This window comes from Nerophis lumbriciformis, linkage group LG17 (genome assembly GCF_033978685.3).
Source record: "Nerophis lumbriciformis linkage group LG17, RoL_Nlum_v2.1, whole genome shotgun sequence".
Lineage (NCBI taxonomy): Eukaryota > Metazoa > Chordata > Actinopteri > Syngnathiformes > Syngnathidae > Nerophis > Nerophis lumbriciformis.
This window is the reverse complement of record NC_084564.2, coordinates 32,299,053-32,316,015: the sequence shown is the minus strand read 5'-3', so window position 1 is coordinate 32,316,015 and position 16,963 is coordinate 32,299,053.

Here is a 16,963-nt window from a genome sequence, read left to right as displayed (position 1 = left end):
TCCCAGATGTCCTCTAGCTGGAACCACAATTCCAAATTCCTCCTTCCCCGTATTGAAGTTAAACATTCCCTTGAAGGAGTGTTGAGGAGGGCTAGAAACATTTTCCAGGGTGGAGGTAAAAGAAAAAGACATCCTGATAGGGGCAGGCACAAAAAATATATATATATATATTTATTTTTACTGGGGGCGGGGCTAAAGTCACTGGGGGCGCAGCTAAGGAAAACTGTGCCGTCAGGTCCTTATATATAATTTGCCCGGAATATACTGTTATGGTTTGCAGGGAAAGGTGAATATATATATATATATATATATATATATATATATATATATATATATGTATATATATATATATATATATATATATATATATATATATATATATATATATATATATATATATATATATATAATAATAAACAACACTAATAAACTATAGAATGGAATGTGAACTAGATCCAAAAGTGTATGTGGTGTAAGGCTATGTGTGTAGTTAGCTGAAGTGTGTTTTACCAACACTTGTGATGTAGGGCTATATAAATAATAAGGCTGCAGCTAACGATTATTTTTCTATCGATTAATCTATAGATTATTTCTTCGATTAATCGGTTAATCTATAGATTATTTTTTTCGATTAATCTATAGATTATTTTTCCTTTTACCAATTATTTTTTTATTTAAAATGAAGATGAAAAAATAAATGTTGGCCAGTTTTTTCAAAAGGCATGACTTTTATTTACAAAAAAAAAAGTATGGCCACTCAGTCAACATTGACAACAACATGACAAAATATTCTGTAACAATGTAAACATTTAAAACTTTTAACATTTAACAAAATTAAAAGTAGCTTATTTGCTTTTTAATGTGCAAATATAAAAGTAAACATCCAGTGCAAATGTTAATATTCTGCAATAGTATAAGCATTTCTAAAGTAAAAGTATTGCTTATTTTGCTTTAAAATGTGCAAAACTAAAGATAAACATTCAATACAAAAAAGTGCACAACGAAATATTCTGTAACAACAGTGTAAACATTTCAACAAAAGTAAAAGTATTGCTTATTTTGCTTAATAACACAACAATGATAGTATGATTAAAGTGAAAGTTAATTGTTCGTTTGTACATAGTATATGTAACTGTTAATGTTGTAAAAGGTATTTGCACAACTAATTAACATTAGCGTTAAAGAGGAGCGCGTCTTTGTAAACACTGAACAGGCACGCCAAACGTGCCTCTCAGAGCGAAACAGTGTTTTAGTTTATGAATTTACAACGCAGATACAAATGACACATTCATGATTTTGTGTAATGATGACAACGTATACTCACGCGGACGATTGACTAGTTGATGGTGATGGCAAGAACGCTGTCGGGTGTTTTCTTTTCAAATGTTCGTTCATAGCCGTTGTGCTGCTATGATAGGCCATTTACGCTCGACACAGTGTGCATACAACAACTGTCAAGTGTTTTGCTTTTTTCGCTGTGCTTATCCCACACTTGAAGGGATGTACCAATGCTGAATGTGGCTTCTGGATTTCACTCAAAAGACCAGACCGTAGTTACTTTTTCCTTTTATTTTCCTTTAGTTTGCAACAGTTTTTCCAACAAAGAAACAGCTTCTTTTTTCTTCTTTAGTCTTTTTAGCAGTCTTTAGCAGTGTTAATAGACTTTAGTTTCTTTAGCTGTCATTAGCTGTCTTTAGTAGCCTTTAGTAGCCTTTAGCTTCTTTAGTAGGTGAAAAACCTTTAAGGACAAGACACCACAAGATTAACATGCTGTAAAAAATCAATCAATTATCAATCCCATAATTTACAACTATTAATTAGGCTATCAAACTCTTAACCATTAAACAAGTGCAAGAAAATGGACACATCTTTTCCCTTTAAGTTAAAACAGATTTTAAATAAATTGTCTCAACATAAATGCAGCAAGATACATATAAAATACATTTAAACCCAGAAACACCATAGATAAATGCAACAGAAAACCCAATATGCAAATACATAAATACCTAACCAATTAACCACCTATTTAGATACATATTTAAAATCCATATTCAATATAAATATATTATTAATTTAGCAGTGAAACACTCAATCTTAAACGCTGTCTACTGGTAGAAAAATGCCCCTTTTTCTATGCCTTCACCAGCAGCCAATGATCCAACACAGTTAAATCCAACACTTTAAATTGAGCGACTTCACCCTCCTGATGAAGCAAACTGCTCCAACATTTATCAAACTAAGCAAAGAATATCAACACTAAACAACAGTTACATAACACACTGTGTGTATTTAGCCTCCAGACTAAGCATGCTACATGCACACAACCTCGCCGCCCCCCCCCAATCTCACCAGCGCAACAGGTGCGCCACACCCACGAAGAGAAATATTAAATCTTACATACTTTTGGCACAACTCTGGGTTATCTGTAATGAACTAAACCTTTTTCCACTCTGCGCTGGCGTATTTTGTACTCCTTGATTTGACACAGCTGTCTAATTACTGGGCTCGCGCACCAGCAGATGAGACAGGAGTGCGCCGCGTTATACCTGCGCGTGAACGTAAACTGATCAGCTCTGATTTTATAAGCCGACTGGCTTGAAATAATGCCGAATTATATACATTTCCTGGGGTTGCCTAGGTGAATAGGGATGCGGATGTGCTCTAAGATAAAATATAATTTTATTAAGTGGGGTTTGGCTGGTTGCTAAACAGCCGGTTGCGAGCTCGCGCGTCAGCTGACGAGACAGCTGTTCACCGCTACAACATTATTAGGCCGTTTATTGAAATACTCCCACACTTTTGACGACTTTTGGCGTGCTTTTTTTCCCTCGCTCGCACCGCTCGCATCATCTGCTTTGCGCTCCGCCATGACGGCAGTGTGACGTAAATATGCGACGCGTCGAAGCATAAAAACGGCGTCGACGTATTTACGTAACCGATGACGTCGACTATGTCGACGCGTCGTTTCAGCCTTAATAAATAAACATTGATTGATTGATTGAAGCATTGGTCTGTGAACTCAGAGAGCACGCTCCAGGACCCACTAGATTGTACAGACTGGAGCGTGTTCCGCAAGAGCACAGACAACATTGACGAATATACAGACACTGTGCTGGACTTTGTTGGTAAACTGGTCGAGGAAATAGTCCCCACATACACAGTACGGGTTTTTCCAAATCAGAAGCCCTGGGTTTATAGATCGGTCTGAGAGGCTTTGAAAGCACGCACCTCAGCCTACAGCAGAGGGCGCGCGACCGGCAACATGCACGCGTACAAGGCAGCGTGCTATGACGTCAGGCGTGTAGTGAAGCAGGCAAAAGGAAGATACAGGGACAAAATGGAGTTTCAATTTTAGCAGGCTGACTCCAGAGCTGTATGGCAAGGACTCAGAACCATGACAAACTACAAAGGCAGCCCCCCCATGGTGAATGCTGATGTCTCCCTGGCAAATGAGCTAAATACCTTTTATGCACGGTTTGAGGCTGCAAATTCAAACAGCAGCCTTCATGGCGCCGCAAAAGAGCGTATGGCTACTGGCAATGGAGACTCAGCATTCAGAATAACAGAACATGACGTGAGGAGAACCTTTAAGAGGGTGAATACCAGGAAAGCCACAGGGCCAGACGGCATCCCCGGTTGCGTCCTAAAAGTCTGTGCTGATCAACTGGCACCGGTATTCACAGACATATTCAATCTGTCCCTTGAACAGTCGGTCATCCCCACCTGTCTGAAAAAATCTACCATTGTCCCTGTTCCAAAGAAATCTGCCCCTGCCTTCCTCAACGACTACCGCTCCGTAGCCCTCACCCCCATAGCCATGAAGTGCTTTGAGAAGTGCATTCAACACCATAGTCCCATCCAAACTTGTCATCAAGCTCAAGGACCTGGGCTTGAACTCAACCCTGTCAGTGGGTCCTGGATTTTCTGACAGGCGGGACCACAAGTGGTGAGAGCAGGGAACTGCACCTCATCACCCATCATCCCCAACACCGGTGCCCCCCAGGGCTGTGTTCTGAGCCCCCTCCTCTATTCACTCTACACACATGACTGTGTGGCTAAAAACACCACCAACTCCATTGTGAAATTTGCTGACGACACAGCTGTGGTGGACCTGATCTCCGGTAACGATGAGACGGCCTACCTGAGTGGAGTGAAGAACCTGGCACTGTGGTGTCAGGAGAACCACCTCGCCCTGAACGTCAGCAAGACCAAGGAGATCATAGAGGATTTTAGGAGACGGGGGGCAAGGAACTACAGTCCACTCAGCATAGACGGGACGCCGGTCGAGAGAGTGACCAACTTCAAATACCTCGGAGTGACAATATCAGAAGACCTGTCCTGGACCACACACATAGACAACGTGGTGAAAAAGGCACGACAGCGTCTCTACTTCCTCAGGAGACTCAGGAAGTTCAAGCTAAACCACAAGATCCTCAGAAACTTCTACACATGCACAACAGAGAGTGTCATGACTGGAAACATCTCCTCCTGGTTTGGGAATAGCACCGCACATGACCGCAACAGACTGCAGGAGTGGCCAGATCAGCCGAGCGCACCATCGGAGGTGTGCTCCCAACCATCTGCAACATCTACACCAGGCGGTGTAGATCCAAGGCCAAGAGGATAGTGAGGGACTCTAGCCACCCAAGCAACTGCCTCTTCTCACTGCTGCCAAGCGCTACCGGAATCCCATGGCCAACACGGAGAGACTCAGGAGGAGTTTCTATCCCCAAGCCATCAGACTGCTCAACTGCAACGCTGATTAACACTTATCACAATTGCACAAAATTGCACGCACAAGAATCAATTTACTTACCAATGTAGATACAATACTCTTCTTTCAATGACTGTAAATAATATAAAAACAAGAGTATAAAGAAGTCATACTGTTCCATTACCTTTGTTCATACTACTGTAACTACTCAACTGCCAAAAGAACTGTAGACACCTTAATATTTATTACTTCCTATACTGTATATACAGTACTGTGTATACAGTATATACTGTTATACTATTTTACATTGCACTGGTACTGTATGTGACTACTGTACTTTTACTTGTACTGATACTTGTACCATAACTACTGGGACTTATTGTGCAACTTATTGTCTTGTAATCAATGTACATCAGAGCTATTCAAATGTTTGTATTTTTTGTATTTAGTGTATTAGATTCAGCAACTTGTGTTTGGATCCCACTGTACGCAATATCTGAAGAGCATGGAAAACAGCATTTCACTGTGGTGTACTCTGCATGTGACGAATAAACCTTGAATCTTGAACCTTGAACCTTGTTATCATGTACAGTGATACTCCTAAAATCAGAGGGTATTGGTGTAACCTTTTTTGCAGTGTCATTTTTGTTTTTGTAGGGAAGTGTGCGATTATGTCCTTGCGCACACAACCTTGCTCGGAGCAGTCACAGGTCTCTGTTGTATTAGTCTGATGGACGTCAAAGGGCTCCCTGTGTCACGGCCAGGGCGCATTCCAATGCAGCCTCATCTGTTCATCCTGACGAGCGCACCGCGGGCCACGCCCACATGCGCTCTCTCGCTGACAGCACGCTCGGACACACCCCCGCTCACGCTGAGCGCAGCACGCCCACGCAGCGACAAGCCTGCACGCAATCTCCAATCTACACACCTGGGACTGATTAGGGCGAGCTGGATAAAAGACCAGTGGACCCATGGATCCACGCGGGAACTTAGTTCTCATATGGTGAACCGTAAGCTAAGCTTTATGCTCTCTTTTGTCATTCTTCCCCGTGCTTGATTTGTCTCCTGTCATCTTCCTTGTGCCCACAGTGTTTTCCTTCCGTTGCCCTGGATTTCGACTGCCTCCCTCGTTCCTTGACTCCTTGCTTGCCCCTGGACTCTGACTGCCCCATGGACTTCCGTCTTCTTTCGCTCTCACCAACATTTTGCGGTAAAACCCTCCAGTTAAATACTACACATAGTCTTACACCATACACACTCTTGGATCTAGTTCACACTCCATTTCCTTAGTTTATATTATTATTGTTTATTATGAGGTGGCGACTTGTCCAGGGTGTACCCCGCCTTCCGCCCAATTGTAGCTGAGATAGGTTTCAGCGCCCCCTGCGACCCCGAAGGGAATAAGCGGTAGAAAATGGATGGATGGATTATTATATATGTATACTATATATATAATAAATCATTCTACATACTGCCCCCTAGTGTCTGAGCCGTCACCTCCCCTTAGTGAAACACAACACTCTGATGCCAACGATGATCCAGGTCTCCCACTGCCTATAGATGGTAGCCCATGTCCTTGGTGTGTTGGGAGTTGATTTTGCCTGAATATGATGAACAAAACATCAATTACAATGTCAAACATACATTAAAAACCATACAATCAGTGAAATATTTAATAAAGCAAACAACAGAAATTAAATACTACCAGGACGAGAGAAAATGCTTTTTGCGCCTAAAATACCCTCTCCAGTTCATCATCTTTTAGGGGGGAATGTTACAAGCTTTGCAGTCCCGCTTGTAAAGGAGCCATGCGTTGATCATGGCAAGGATTATAGTTTGCCGGAAGATGTACTGTATTTTTCGGACTATAAGGCGCACTTAAAATCTTTTTTTTTTTTTTCTCAAAACTCGACAGTGTGCCTTATAACCCGGTGCCCCTAATGTACGGAATAATTCCGGTTTTGCTTACCGGCCTCGAAGCAATTTTATTTGGTACATGGTGTCATGATAAGTGCACATAAGGTATATGTGTAGACTGCAATATGGATTGTCGCCACATTAAACATAGGAGTATCATTATGGTGTGTGTATAAGGTAAGACATTATCTGGTGTTTTGTTTTCCAAATATTATGCAAAAGCAACTTTTTTTTACTTTCTGGTAACTGCTGATCTGTATTTGGGATCTGTATGAATCCTGAAAATTTGCGCGTATCCGCCTTTATAGTTCGTGTAGTCGATAAGCTTCTTCTTTTTCTCTATCTTCTTGTTATGGGACATTCATCCTCCACTGGTGCCATTTCTAATATAAAGTAGTGTAAAGTTCTTACTTATATCTGTCAGTAAACTCGCCATGAAAGCACTAAAACCTACCGGTGTAGTGAGTTTACATTATTCACCCAAGGAACTTTAGTTATTAGAGAGTTCCGGCTACACATTTGGGGTTGTTTCTGGATGAGGAGATGCTGCTCTGTTATTGATTGAAGTAAAGTGTGAATGTCTTTAAAACAGTTAACTTCATCTTTTGACACTTCTTCCACACCCGTCCTTGCACGCTACACCGCTACAACAAAGATGACAGAGAGAAGACGCTGTCCAAGTAATATGATTGTTCATGTTAATCAGTCAGTACAGATTGGTGTCCTATGACATTGAGTTGTGCATAACAAACTCAAACACAATTCGGGTGCTGATGTAGAAGCTAGCTTATCCCTTGCCGTAGCTAGCTTTTACGGCCAATTATTGTGTTACTCTGCTGGAACAATATCGCTACAGCTTGGTTATTTTACAGGTTATGCAATGTAAAGGAAGTATTGTTGGTGGCTTTTGAATGCGTTTTTAAAGTGATTTAGAGGTAGAATTGATTGCTCCCACTAGCCGCATTGCTAGCCACTGAGAACGAGCCGTTTTTTACATGCTAGACTGTAAAAAAATGTTGTCTTATTGTCTCTCATAAGGATTTTGAACAATAGGTAACATTCCAAAAACAGTGCAGTTTCCCTATAAGTGGGAGACAAGCTTGCCGCTTACAACCGAAAGTCATTCTATCTATGGCTGCTACTGTGGTAAAGAAACAACCCCAGTGGGCTTCCGGAGCTCTGATAGTGTCCGTCAGGCAATGCAGCCTTGTCATTTGTCATCCTGACAGTGTTATTGTGGATGTTCATGTTGAAAGACAACACAATGGATGGATCGCTTTTTCTAGTCCTTTTTAGTCCACTGGGATAGGCTCCAGTCTTGAGTGAATCAATGATATAAACACACACTGTCTGTGCAAACTACTAAACACCAATGCCAAAAACTACTTCCACAATGTTTGTGGCAGTGTATTCTATATAAACTACTATATAAAAGCAGCTTCCATGAAATGCTCAGTCATTCACAAACAAAGATGGGGCGAGGGTCACCACTTTGTCAACAATTGTCTGAGCAAATTGTCGAACAGTTAAAGAACAACATTTCTCAACGAGCTATTGCAAGAAATTTTGGGATTTCACCATATACAGTCCGTAATATCATCAAAAGATTTAGAGAATCTGGAGAAATCACTGCATGTAAGCGGCAATGCCCGTGACCTTTGATCCCTCAAGCGGTTGAGCATCAAAAAGCGACATCAGTGTGTAAAGGATATCACCACATGGGCTCAAGAACACTTCAGGAAACCACTGTCAGTAACTACAGTTTGTCGCTACATCTGTAAGGGCAAGTTAAAACTCTACTATGCAAAGCAAAGCCATTTATCAACAACACCCAGAAACGCCGCTAGATATGCTGGGCCCGAGCTCATCTAAGATGGACTGATGCAAAGTGTAAAAGTGTTCTGTGGTCTGACGAGTCCACATTTCAATTTTTTTTTGGAAACTGTGGACGTCGTGTCCTCACATAGTGCAATGAAATGAATTAGATTAAAATGTTTGTCAGGATTCTTCTTCTTTTTACCTTGTAAACAAACACTTTAGGTCTGAACAGTTTCTTAACTCTTTTCATAATTGAAGTCGACGTGCTGATATACTAAAGGTTTTAAGTGTTGTAGATCCATTCAAATGTGTTAGTCTGTGCAAACTACTAAAAGTCCAATGTCCGGATTCGTAATAAAAACTACTTCCACAATGTTTGTGGCAGGGTATTCTATTACTAAGCACTGTGTTTGTATTACATTGAAGTGTGTCTTTGTAATTGTATGTTTTCTGGGGTTGATCATATGATAGAGACTAGTACAAACGCTTTATGTTTGTTTGTGTTAGCTTGACAGTTGAGTCATTGACTATCAGTCAGGTGTGAATTATGCAGTCCTGGCCAGCACAGCGTACTACTGTATGTAGTACGCTCATTGTCGCTTATAAAATATGGAGTACAAAACAGTTTCAAAACATCCCCAACAACATCCAAAAGTGTAACTGAGACTGCATAAATACCGCAATGTCCCACGTAACCAGGAGTTTGGGTTTCCACTACAGGAAATGCAGGTTGTTTGTGATGTTCACAGAGTTGCGTTGCCGACCTTGGCTCACTAACAAAAAGCATCTGTCGAGGGAAAAACATTGCGGTCCAGTTGTCATGGTTACGATAATAACAACGGGACCTTGGTGTCCCGATCCACAGGCAGTTTTATCACAAAACCTCAACTGGTGTGCTCAATAACACCAAACTCAGAAAACAGGACAGAAATTGTGAAGTGTAAAAATAACCTACCTGCTGTAAACGTGGATGTGACCTTCACACCGGGTGAGGCCTTGATGCCTTTGGAGTTTATTTTCTTACATTCAGTGTGGATAGTAGTGGATCTAGTTAATAGTGGGAGAGTCCAGTCCATAGTGGATCTAACATAATAGTGTGAGAGTCCAGTCTATAGTGGATCCAACATAATAGTGTGAGAGTCCAGTCCATAGTGGATCTAGTTAATACTGTGAGAGTCCAGTCCATAGTGGATCTAGTTAATACTGTGAGAGTCCAGTCCATAATGGATCTAACATAATAGTGTGAGAGTCCAGTCCACAGTGGATCTAGCATATAGTGTGAGAGTCTAGTCCATAGTGGATCTAGTTAATAGTGTGAGAGTCCAGTCCATAGTGGGACCAGAAGGAGATCATCTTGAGTGGAGACAAGTCAGCAGCTCAGAGACGTCATCAACTGATGGACAGATGAGTGGTCCAACCCGGGTCCCGACTTTAAACAGCTATCGCGTCATCTGTGGTCACCGAATAACCTCTCCATACAGGAGGGGGTCAGAGCAGAAAAGAGACCGCAGATCAACTGGTCTAAAAGGGGGGTCTATTTAAAAGCTAGAGTATACAAATGAGTTTTAAGATGGGACTTAAATGCTTCTACTGAGGTGGCATCTCTAACTGTTACCGGGAGGGCATTCCAGATTACTGGAGCCCCAATAGAAAACATTCTATAGCCTACAGACTTTTTTTGGGCTCTAGGAATCACTAATATATCACTAAGCTTTAGAACTTTGTTGTAAAAATCTCCTTCCGCGTCTGTCCCTGACACCCACATCTCAGGCTCTGGAAACAGTCTGTGGAAACGCTCCCCACCCACACTGCTTGGTGCCTTGTCTGAGCTGCTGTGACTTACATTACCATAGTAAGTAATTAGATGACCATAGTAAGTAATTAGATTACCATAGTAACTAATTAGATAACCATAGTAACTAGTATATCATGCAAAAGCGCAGATTCAAACCATTGAAATACTTAGTATAGTTGAAGACTTACGGTCATTAGAAAACATCACTGCACATCATAATGGCAGCTACACTTTCCATCTTAAAGATCTAAAAAAATGATTCGGGAATGTCCGGCGGGCCAGATTGAAAAGCTTTACCGGACCTTAATTTGCCCAGGTCTGCACACACTTTTAATGGTGCCAGCTGTCTTCATAGTCAAAGACTTTAGAAGTGAAAGCATCACTTACTCATGTGGTGAAGTAGTGCAGTTACTATGCTAATGAACCTCTAGCACTGTCGTTTTACAGTAGTCAGGTGGCGCCTCTGTGATGGCTATGTTTATATCGCGTCCCTTGATGCTTATGCACAACCAAAAAAAACGCAACATAAACCTACGTAAACAAAGTGTCGTCACTGTACACACAACCTACTAAACTGTCTCTTGAAGTTGTTTTCCCCCTCTTTTGTGCAACACAACCTTCCGTTCGTTAATCAAGAGTGTCCAGAGAAGATATAACTCACAGTGATGTAAGAACCAGTATCAACCCCTTAGCTCTTGTTTGGACAAAGCAGCTTGGAAAAGGTCTTCATCACCTTCAGGCATCCAATGTAGGACACACACTCTCCTCTAGGAGATGGAAAGCTGTTTGTCTTTGTACGTCAAGCAGCAAGGTATTGGCCCACAGCACCATGTGGCCCCAGGATCCTGGCGACAGCTTCACGCATCCAACCCACCCATTGTGACCGACACAAAAGTCGTCTTCGGCTAGGTTGAGAGAAAGAGGTGCTAATTTCTATTCCGCTGTCATTCCTTTACTTCCTCCTGGCAATGGCGAAGAAGAAAGTCAACAGCCGTGCAGAGAGGAGGAGGAGGAGGCCACGGGGGAGACGGACCTCTGCACAAAAGTACACTCAGCCTCAACAGAGAGCATGCTTCACTGGGAACGCCAGGAAAGAACATTGCAGAATGTTGTTTGATAACGACACTCAAAAGACTCTCTCTTCAAGTGTTGGGTTTGACCCTGTAGTCCCTTATGAATCTTAATTAGTCATCTTGCCTAGTTAAGTGACACATTTTATCCGAGAGAACGCTGACAGCGGCAGCGAAAGTGGAGACTGAAGTGTGGTACTGCAGTGTTCTGAGGTAAGTGAAAAACTGATGAAAGCAGGGTGCTTGTTTTTGTCATTTATACCACAGGTGAGTAACTCAAGGCCACATTGTTATTTAGATTTAGACTTAGACTTCCTTTTTATTGTCATTCAAATTTCAACTTTACAGTCAGAATAAGAACGGAATTTCGTTGCAGTAGCTCATGGTAGTGCAGGATAAAAGAGCAATAAGGTGTGGATATAAATAAATAGACTACTGTACAGATAAATATATTGCACTTTTGCATATGCATCCACGTTTATGAATGTATGTTATATTGTCTTTATATTCCAGCCACTTAATCCATTTTTGGGGGGAATTAAGGGGATTATTATGATGCGTTCAAGAGTCTTACTGCCTGAGGGAAGAAGCTGTTACAGAACCTGGAGGTTCTGCTACAGAACGCCTCTTTCTAGAGTCCAGCAGTGAAAACAGTCCTTGGTGGGGGTGGGAGGAGTCTCTGCAGATTTTCTGAGCTTTGGTCAGGCAGCGGCTTTTTGCCATCTCCTGGATAGGAGGAAGAAGAGTCCTGATGATCTTTTCCGCCGTCCTCACCACTCTCTGCAGCGACTTCCAGTCTGAGGCACTGCAGGCTCCAGTCCAGACAGAGATGCAGTTCCTCACTATATTGCCTCTGTAGAATGTGCTGAGAATTGGGGGAGGGAGCTGTGCTCTTTTCATCCAATGCCAAAAGTGCATGTGCTGCTGAGCTCTTTTTACAAGAGCTCCGGTGTGTAGGGACCAGGTCATATTGTCAGTTTACTGCAACCGCAGGAACGTGGTGCTGCTTACCATCTCCACTGCTGTGCCGTTGATGAAGAGTGGAGCAAGGCTGGACTGGTGATTCCTGAAGTCGACGTTGATCTCCTTGGTCTTGTCGACGTTATGGACCAGGTTGTTGGTTCAATGTCCAATGTGGTCTGTGAAAGCCTGGACGTCAATAAAGCACCTAATCTTAAAGGGGTCATGTGATGGTTTATTTTTTCTACCTTTAAAACACTTCCTTGTGGTCTAAATCAGTGTTTTTCAACCACTGTGCACACTAGAGATATTGTCTGGTGTGCCGTGGGAAATTATGCAACTTCACCTAATTGGTCCAACAAATATTTTTTGCAAATCAATAATTAGAATCTGCAAATAATGTGCCGTTTTTGATTGATTGATTGATTGAGACTTTTATTAGTAGGTTGCACAGTGAAGTACATATTCCGTACAATTGACCACTAAATGGTAACACCCGAATAAGTAAATTGATTCATGATACAGATATATACTATCAGATATATACTATCAGATATATACTATCAGATATATACTATCATCATAATACAGTCATCACACAAGATCATCATCAGGGTATGTACATTGAATTATTTACATTATTTACAATCCGGGGTGTGGAGGGGGTGCGGGGTGCTTGGTGTCTGTGCCGTGTAGAGCTCGGCAGGGTAACCATGTAATACTCCATATCAGTAGTTAATTGTTTTGTAAAAGTCAAAATGTGTTGGGTGAGACGAGGACGGTTTGTCGTGAAGCCAGTATGCAAAAGGTAAAAAGGTATGTAACCCTTAACCAAAAATGAACAAAAAGGAAAGGGAAAGGAAAAGGCAATGGCTATGCGAAACGAAAGTAAAACGGAACTGGCTACAAAGTCAACAGAAACAGAATGCTGGACGACAGCAAAAACTTACGGCGTCCACAAAGTACATCCATACATGACATGACAATCAACAATGTCCACACAAAGAAGGATAGCAACAACGTAAATAGCCTTGCTTGCTAACACAAAGCAGGTGCGGGGAATAGCGCTCCAAGGAAGACATGAAAGTGCTACAGGAAAACATCAACAAAACAGGAAGGGCCACCAAAATAACAGTGAAAGACAAAAACTAAAGCAGTACACACAGGAAAACACCAACAAACTCAAAATAAAGCACGACGACCTGGTGGAATTTAATTTTTTAACCTTTTCTGCTGGTGGTGTGTCTCCGGATTTTTTCATGAAAAAATGTGCCTTGCCTCAAAAAAGGTTGCAAAACTCTGGTCTAAATAATATGTAATCCTAAACCCAAAAGCAGTGAAGTTGTCACGTTGTGTAAATGGTAAATAAAACAGAATACAATGATTTGCAAATCCTTTTCAACTTATATTCAATTGAATAGACTGCAAAAACAAGATATTTCATGTTCACACTGAGAAACTTCTCTTCTTTTTTTTTTTGCAAATAATCATGAACTTAGAATTTAATGGCAGCAACACATTGCAAAAAAGGCATTTTTACCAGTGTGTTACATGGCCTTTCCTTTTAACAACACTCAGTAAAGGTTTGGGAACTGAGGAGACACATTTTTGAAGTGGAATTATTTCCCATTCTTACTGTCAGAGTTTGTAGGACGCGAACCCCAAGATGCAGAGAAGGCGGAAGGCGTTATACGGGAAAACATGATTTAATGTTCGAAATAAAGTAAACACACAAACTAGGAACAGGCAAAATGGAAACAGGAACCAGAAAACAGAAAAACTGGAAATAGCAAACGGCTAACAGGATCTGGCTAACAGGAAAACAAGAAGCTAGGAGAAACCAACCGTAAATAGCTATAAGGAACAGCTTACCGCTATGACGACAGCGACAAGGACAGGTAGACACTACAATGACATCGGCAATGACAATCAGGTAGTGATGACAATGATCCAGCAGTGACTGGAGGGTAGGGCAGGTATAAATAGCAGCTGGCTGATTGACACCAGGTGTGGCCAGGTGCCAATCAGCCACAGCTGAGGGGACACAGCACTCAGGGAGACAAGTAGGAAATAAAGACAAAATAAAAGTGCTGGACAGAAAACTAAGACAAACTCAGAGAAAAAACTAAAACACAGTCAAACTGTCAGGGACAAGCCTGACACTTACTTGATGGTCCGCTGACATCACAGGTCTTACAGCCTCAAAGGACAGAGCAAATTCCAAACTGTTTGTTCAGAAGAAGTATGAAGAAAAGCAATATTATTTTATAAATATCTCTGCAATGCCACCACGATTTGATCTGAAATGTTCTGGACCTATGCAGACCCCAAATACACACAGGCAGGTACTGAAGGGAGGAGGGTTTTTTCTCCTAAGCGTATTTGTTTAATCTCTAACAAGTCTTTATCAATTTGCTGATTCACCATGGTATATTTTTTATATAGTGTGAATGTTTGAGAAAAAGAAAAAAACATTTCCCTCATGGCCACAAGTAGAGAACGAGAGAAATCCTGCTTCCTCTGGCTCAAAAATGTCTGTCTTCTCCTTCTCTAAAAAATATATTCCAAAGGGGAGTCAGGTTGACTCCGGTTTCCATGGTAACGGCTTCTCTATTGGCTTATCTTGATTAATTTTGCTGCTTGCAAATATCTCACACCCTCTTTTCAGGGTTTTATTCTGTGACGCCTCAAATGTGTAGTGCTTTAAAGTTTACACCTAATGATAAACTGTAATAATGACCATATTTTAGGGTGCACCTGATTAAAAGGTGCACTGCTGTCGGCACGGACTACAATGGCGGACGCGCGCACATTTTCAGGACTTATGCAGATCCCAAATACACATCAGCAGGTACCAGAAGGTAAGAAAAGTTGGTTTTGCATAATACTGTGAAACAAAACGGCAGATAATGTTTGCTAATGGGTGCCATTTTGCGGTCCTTATACACACACCATAATAATACTCACCGACAATCCACGGTGCAGCTTCATAGCTTAAAGAAGTCGTACTAAAAACATTTTGATAGATTTCTGAGCGCCGTGTGTAATGTTCCATATTCTCAATGGAACATTTAAAGTTTTGATGTTGTTTACTGCCGTCATATTGCAGTTTACACGCATCTCTTATGTGTGACTGCCATCTACTGGTCACACTTATCATTACACCATGTACCAAATAAAATTGCTTCGAGGTCGGTAAGCACAACCAGCATTATTATAGGGACGGCGTGGCGCAGTGGAAGAGGGGCCGTGCGCAACCCGAGGGTCCCTGGTTCAATCCCCACCTAGTACCAACCTCGTCATGTCCGTTGTGTCCTGAGCAAGACACTTCACCCTTGCTCCTGATGGGTGCTGGTTAGCGCCTTGCATGGCAGCTCCCTCCATCAGTGTGTGAATGTGTGTGTGAATGGGTAAATGTGGAAGTAGTGTCAAAGCGCTTTGAGTACCTTGAAGGTAGAAAAGCGCTATACAAGTACAACCCATTTATCATTTATTCCATACAATAGGCGCACCGAGTTATAAGGCGCACTGTCGATTTTTGAGAAAATGAAAGGATTTTGAGAGCGCCTTATAGTCCGAAAAATACAGTATAAATTAATCATTATCGTGCAGAAATATGTTGGGAAGCTCAACTTACTTACTTTATTAGGTGTATGTGTATGCTAGCAAAATGTGTAGTTAGCATTAAACATATTCAAATCCTTTGACACCAAAAAGTAAGAAAAGTTGGTTTTAATTGTATAATAAGGCCTCTTTAATTGATTAATGTATTTGATCTTTCAATGTTGATGGAGAAAAGTGTACTGCATGCAATTTCCTTATCTTTTAAACATCAAATGGGTCCTATAATGAATTTGGTCTTTTCTGACTTAAAAATGTTGCCAAATCATGAGATTTGGGCATTTAGGCCTGAGCTTGCACACAGTTTTGGATGCCTCTGTTGGTGGGGTTTTTGCAGTCTGGCTACATTTTGACGTCACAGTGAGGTGAACGTCCTTATTTGGACATTAAGTCAAGCTCTCAGCCAGAGGGGGAGAAGCCCCTCTGCTTCAAGCTTTGATGAAACTCATGAAATAGATAGTGTGAAGTATTCTTTTTATCTATTCTCGGCGTGTGCATGATAACACCGTTGTGCGACATGCAGTGACATAAATGCTGCTAAAAACTGCTTTTTTATGCACTCTGAATTGATCAGAGAGTGTGCAGGTGTACCCAATGTGGTGACTGGGTGAATCTATGTAATGTTTACAAAGATTATTTTCAACCGTGTCTGGAAAAAAAATGGGGGTGACGACTTCAAGATATATATTCCAACTGTAATTTTTCAAGAGACAAATTATGATACTTTTGGAGAGGTTGGGACGTGGTTTCATTTGCAAACTGGGAACGCCAGTTTGCTGCAAGCTGCAAGCCATCTGCAATCAGCACACCTGTCACTGATGAGCTTCCTGGGCTTCTTAAGTCAGTGCAAATCTGCAGTCCAGGCCAGAACGTAGTTTCCTGTTTTGTACAGTAAGCCAACTCGTATCAAGCTCTTTGCTCTCTCTCTCTCTGATTTCTCCCCCTCCGTGTTCATTTTGCCTCCTGTCCCTAGTCGTTCCAGCAGCATTTCCTCCGTTCCCGTGTTACGAGCTGTGTGTCTCGTCGCCCTGTATTTCCTCTGGTTCCCTGGCTGCATCTTGGATCTCG